Below are 6,240 nucleotides of genomic sequence, written 5' to 3'. Positions count from 1 at the left end.
CAGCAGGAAATCTAGCACACTTGTTGATATTACACTCTTCCATAGCTTGAATTTTGTTATCAGCAGGAAATCTAGCACACTTGTTAATATTACTCTCTTCCATAGCTTGAATTTTGTTATCAGCAGGAAATCTAGCACACTTGTTGATATTACTCTCTTCCATAGCTTGAATTTTGTAAAATTCAAACATCTTTACCAATTGTCTTGTTACGAGTCTAATTATCACTAACGAAGGCATTAATTAAAATAAATTGCCCATAACTCGTTAAGGTTGCAGAAAATTTGCAAAGTTTTTAATTCAAGTTATGAGGATGTTCATAAAGAGCATGTGTATTAATATTCAGATGTTTAACATTCCTAAGTAAAGTTATGATGTTAAAACAGTTTATGTTATGCATTTCTGTATCCCTGCCACATCAATTATACATATAACATATATAACTGAAAGTGTACTTTCAGAGATTGCCATATCATACTTCTGTTTTATGCTCAACTTGAAGGTTATAAGAAGTGTTTAACAGTTTCCTCAGTATGTACATTTACTCAGTTTTATGGGTGAGTTATACCTTAAGTAAATTCGTATTTACAGTTCAGTGAATACTGCTGGGGACAACTATGTAGTTTTGGTTTTAATTATGTTAAATTGTTTATAATCATAACCCATATCAACCTTGGAAATAATTAGTGATTCAAACACTGGTTTCAGCCATGTGTCCTCGTTTATCACGTTTCCTGTAGTATGAATAATTAGAGTTCAATTTGAACGAATCAGAACAGAATCAAATCAAGCCATGAAATAATATTGACAGGCATTTATTTTCATTTTCCCATTTTCCAACAGACATATGAGATATAGATATATATATATATATATTACTTTCAACTAGGCCTAATCTTCCTCAGATAATTATTATTTCTTTGAAGCCAATTGAAGAACAAATGTCACAACTGATAACCTGTAATAAAAGTAAATCACAAATTACGATTAAAGAACGAGAGAAATAGATTAAGGGTTCATATTTATAAACAGTTGCTTTGAAATGCACTGCAATAATTTTTGTTTTTCATTTTCTTTATAAACCTATATAACATGTACCTATCTTTCAATCATATTATATATGATAATTTCAAAAAGACTTTTAACTTTTATTTTATTCTCTGAGACATACTAAATATCAATAATTCATACTTTGCCTATGCTTCAAATCATCATCATTCAACGAGTTCTACACATTTATATTATTTTTCTCTACTGTTTCTGTGACTGAATTCATTGTTATGCACAATGACGTATTTTGTGTTTTATCATGTTAGAAACTTATGAAATGACATATACTAAAATACATACTAGAAATTTATTCACTGGATATATTTTCACAAAACTCAATTTGGTCAAGATTTTTAGTACTTTATAACAACATATTCGGCACGATTTTGTCTGTAGTTGGCTTACGTGACGCCTCGTATTTTGTAGTAGTGATCTCAGTACATCTTTGTGAAATTAGATTTATATAAGATTATTTTGAAGATGAGTAGAAACCCCGTAGCAACAAGCCAACATATACTATCTCGAAGTTTTTCAACTAGATCATTCGACACAATAGATTTTTGAATCAGATCAGTTCGACTGCATTTCTTCTGTACAAATATTCTAAAATTGAGCTGTATTATAAGTACACTGTTAAATATAGCCTCTATTATTTAATCATGATTACGTAATACAAGTAGAAGTAATAGTAATTAACCGTAATAAGCCAATGTAGTTTACGAAATTTAAACAGTGCTTACTTTAATGACTTTTATTAGTGATAACCATAGCCCCGATATCCATAGCCATATCTGTAAGGATAACCGTAGCCCAGGTGCCCAACATATCCATGGCCATGACCATAGTAGCCACCATAGTGGCCACCATAATAACCACCATAATGGCCACCATAAGGGTAGCCAGCGTGACCAGCGTAGCCGTAGCCTAGGTAGGGACTCAGGAATCCAGCCATGGCAGTAGCCACAAGTGCCAGAAACAGAACAGCACACTGCAAGTGAAGAAAATACAGAAAATGATAAATTTTATTCATGAAAAAATTGAGAAATAAACTCCAACGGAAAACGATATTACCGTTTCATTTTACATAAAATAAAATCATATTACTTCTGGTACGACAGTTTTGGTGCAAACAATAATTCAGAATTTAACATTTGATTAAACTAACAGCGACAAATATATTTCCATTGTTCATTGATTAATAAATTTAAAACAAATATCAATTGTGAAGGTGGATATCTAAACACTTTTTGTAAAAATATTCATGTTACGTTTTTATGAAAATCTTTTCGAATGCTACAGTGTTATGCTACATATTTAAACAGGCTTGATGCTTCAACTCTTCTGTTAAACTCTTCTGTGTTTAACATGACTAAGCTATTATCCTAATTACTCGAAGTGTAAAATAGGTTAAGTGTTAGCGTACCTAGTACTTTCTTAATTTACCATTTAGTTATTTGTCTAGACTGCAATTGTAGTTGACTTTCTAATGATCTTTTTACATCCAACGTATACTAAAACTACCATAATGTTCATTGTTTGTTACACACTAAATCTTATTTTTGAAATTTCACGTCCTCAATAGTTCAACGTTAAACTTTAGGGCTTATAACGTTAAAATGAGGACTTCGATCCCTGTGGTGGGCACAGGGCAGATTGCCCATTGCGTAGCTTTGTGCTTAAATAAACAAACTATTGAAAGTTTGATCTAAATGCGTGTGTTTGTGTTAGACACAGAATCAATTAGATTTCTATAAGATTATGTAAAAAATAACTAAAAATTACGGTCCCTTATTTCAAAGTCGATTTCAATAAAAAATATTTAATTGTAACTCTTGTGCATAACTATTCTGAAGTTTGCCTATTTCTACTTTCAGTATTGAAACGTTAACTATTTTATATATGTGTATTTTCTCCGTACGATAATAATATGCACATATTGTGTAGAAAAGTTACTTATGCACGTATATGTGAGTGTGTCTCTATCGTCTTGTCACTCTAGCTATAATTTACACATATCCACTTAAAATAATTGATAATAACAACACTGTAAAACTATGATTTCCAAATGAGAGACACAGAAAATATGCCAGATTTTAACTATATGCCCAGAAAGACGCTATTCGATGGGAATGAAAAAAGGTTTAGCTTTTAATAAAATCGCTACAAATGTAAAACAGAAAGAATAACTTTTCTTACCAAAGTCTTCATATTTGTTGAGTAGAAAAGAGCGATATAGTCTTGAATAAACTGACTTGTTGTATTAACAGCTGGAACCAGCGACGTATAGTAAATGCTGACCTGTGACCGTTTTTATACCGTAGTACAGTTCAGGTGACCTTCATATCTACAGCATTACCCTTCATTGCAAAACCGCCTAAACTGACCTAACCTATTTTAGTTCCTTGAGCAGCTTCAAGTTCGTAGGTTGGTACTGATGGCGTTTGACCATGACGTACCCGTTGGTGCTATCCTAAAGTTACTACATTTCCTTGGTGATATGGCTTAACTGTCTCTGTTTTATTTTATTATTTTATTGTTATCTAATTTGTAAAGTAATTACTTTCAATTTTGAAGTTAATCTTAAATAGGAATCAAAATTGCAGAATTACGTATATGCATAAAATTATGGAAAGTTTTTAAATTATAAGAATTTTTTTACTTAAAAGGAGTTAGCGATGAGTCATCAAAATGTGTAATTTTCAAATTTCTGAACTGTTTACTTTTAAACCTTCCTTAATTACCTGATAATATTTTTAGGGTTAGACTTATACTAGTAATTTCAGGATTATTTATTAGCTTCTGTGCCAACATATATCTTACACACTAAAAATAAAAATCAATTACGTTTCCAGGTCAGGGTAAAAACATTCTGTTTTGTCTGTTTGTTTGTTTGTAATTAAGCACAAACTACACAATAGGCTATCTGTGCTCTGACCACCACGGGTACCGAAATCCGGTTTCTAGTATTGTAAATCCGTAGACATACCGATGTGCCACTAGGGGGCTCTGTTTTGTCACTAACAGTATGTTTTCATGTTTACTTTTGCATGAGCGTAAAGCTACATAACAGGCTACTTGCACTCTGTCTGTCACGTGGAATCGAACCTCGGATCTTAGCGTTTTATGTCTGTAAGCTTAACACTAACCCACAGGAGGGATTGGTAATTAAGGGCTATAAATCTGTTCTTTGTTGTTGTTGTTTTCAGATTACGTGTAATACTTCAGAACTATAATATTATGTTCGTCATCGTGTTTTTTCAAAGAAGAATGTGGTTCTCTAACGTGATTGACTCGAAGCAAACTTACAATTACCATCATTTTCAGATTGTAGATGCGTTATAAGATTGACGGTCGTCCCAAACTTTGAATTGATCAACTAGAGGGAAGGCGTTAGTTAAATGCGCCCACTGCCACCTCTTGGGTTACTTTTGTGTGACTGAATAGTGGAATATCACCATCACTTTTATAACGTACCCGAACGCCATTTTTATTGTGGGTACGTTGAACCAGAACGCGAGTGATGGATCTGGATGCTTATTACTAAGCCAAATTATATTTAGGGCAAAAAGTTACTTATAAAGATGTACTGGTCACACTTTAAAAAATGAATGTAATTAATTACGATTTAAGATATTTCTAACAATCTCCTGAACGCTATAATAAAATTATTAGCGTATTCAGATTTACTGTTCATTTCTCAGTTTTAATATCAATTAAATATACTGTAACTATATAAAAATAACGTAACAGTCACGACATACCAATGAGCCAATCAATTATATATTTTATAATTAATATCTAAGATAGTCCTTCTCGTTCAACTTAATTCGTGTATTTTACTTTAAAAGCTATCACTTTCATGAAAATAGTTCATTAAATCCACAATAGGGATGTTAATAGTTTGTTTTGTGTGAAAGCTAGCGCACAACTACACGAGAACTATCAGCGCTAGCTGTCCTAATTTAACAGTGATAGGCTAGAGAAAAGGCAGTTGGTTTACACCATCCACCGACAATTCTTGGCCTAATCTTTTACGAACGAATAGGGAGATTAACCGTCACATTATAACGCCACCACGCCTGAAAGGCCGAGTATGTTCGGTGACGGAGATTCGAACCCGTAACCCTCAGAATGGAAATCGAGCGCCTTAACCACCAGGTCATGCCAGACCAAGGTGTTAATGAATGGTGAATTTATTTCAACTACTAGTAACAAAAATATTAACAACTTACTTTTGCAAAATTTCTGAAAATTAGCATTATGTCAACTATAATGAAAAATAAAATTTTCTCGAAAGTATCAATATAAAACAAAAAAAAATGTTTCTGTTATTGCTGTATTTTACACAGATACACTATAAGTAGCTGGTAATATGTTCTTTAGTACTCCACTGGAAGACCGTTAAATACAAGTAAATGTATTTAAACCGATAAATTTAAGGTAGCCCCCAGCAGCACAGCGGTATGTGTGCGGACTTACAACGATAGAAACCGGGTTTCGATACCCGTAGTGGGCAGAGCACAGATAGCCCATTGTGTAGCTTTCGGCTTAATTCCAAACAAACAAACAAAATTTAGGGTAACTTTGTAAACTAATTTTGCCGGTGCTTTACAGGCGACTCGTGAAGTTTCCTAACGTAAAACGAAAGGGCGACATAAAAGGGATCTTCTTAAATTGTCCCCCAGTGGCACAGCAGTATTTCTGCGGACTTACAACACTAGAAACCGGTTTTCGATACCCGTAGTGGGCAAAGCACAGATAGCCCTTGGTTTAGCTTTGTGCTTAAATACAAATGAAACAAAAACAAACTTCTTAGATTGACAAATCACTATGGATTTCAATTCCAAAATTACGTCATAAGCGTTTCAAACATCATTATTGCGTCTTAGTTTAAGATCTCCCATGAGGGTATAATATTGCACGTGTTGTGGTGATCAAATTGAAATGAAATAAGTCTTAGTAACTATTTTCACGGTTTTACAATTCCTGTGAAAACAGTTACTAAGACTCGAAGAAAAAAATTCTCAGTAAAACTATTTCCTTAAAAATGACCTTTGGAGTCTTGAAACCGGTAGGATAAATTAATAAAGGAGGGGAAAAGTGTGATATTCCAGTGATCTCTTATTCATATCCACAGATGAATCTTATTGATCTTTTGGTTAAATATATATATATATATATATATATATATA

The 6,240-nt window shown here is 32.9% G+C and overlaps 1 long non-coding RNA gene across 1 annotated transcript; it reads right to left on the bottom strand.

Annotated features, from left to right (window-relative positions):
* Positions 1 to 871: 871 nt before the first annotated feature.
* On the bottom strand, positions 872 to 3,505 carry LOC111083189. The gene is made up of 3 exons (XR_002608859.1): positions 3,245 to 3,505; positions 1,789 to 2,036; positions 872 to 956 (listed from the first exon to the last, which is right to left on the bottom strand). It is a non-coding gene; the product is annotated as an uncharacterized LOC111083189 (long non-coding RNA).
* Positions 3,506 to 6,240: the final 2,735 nt, after the last annotated feature.

This window comes from Limulus polyphemus, unplaced genomic scaffold (genome assembly GCF_000517525.1).
Source record: "Limulus polyphemus unplaced genomic scaffold, Limulus_polyphemus-2.1.2 Scaffold8503, whole genome shotgun sequence".
Lineage (NCBI taxonomy): Eukaryota > Metazoa > Arthropoda > Merostomata > Xiphosura > Limulidae > Limulus > Limulus polyphemus.
This window is presented reverse-complemented; position numbering and strand designations above follow the sequence as displayed.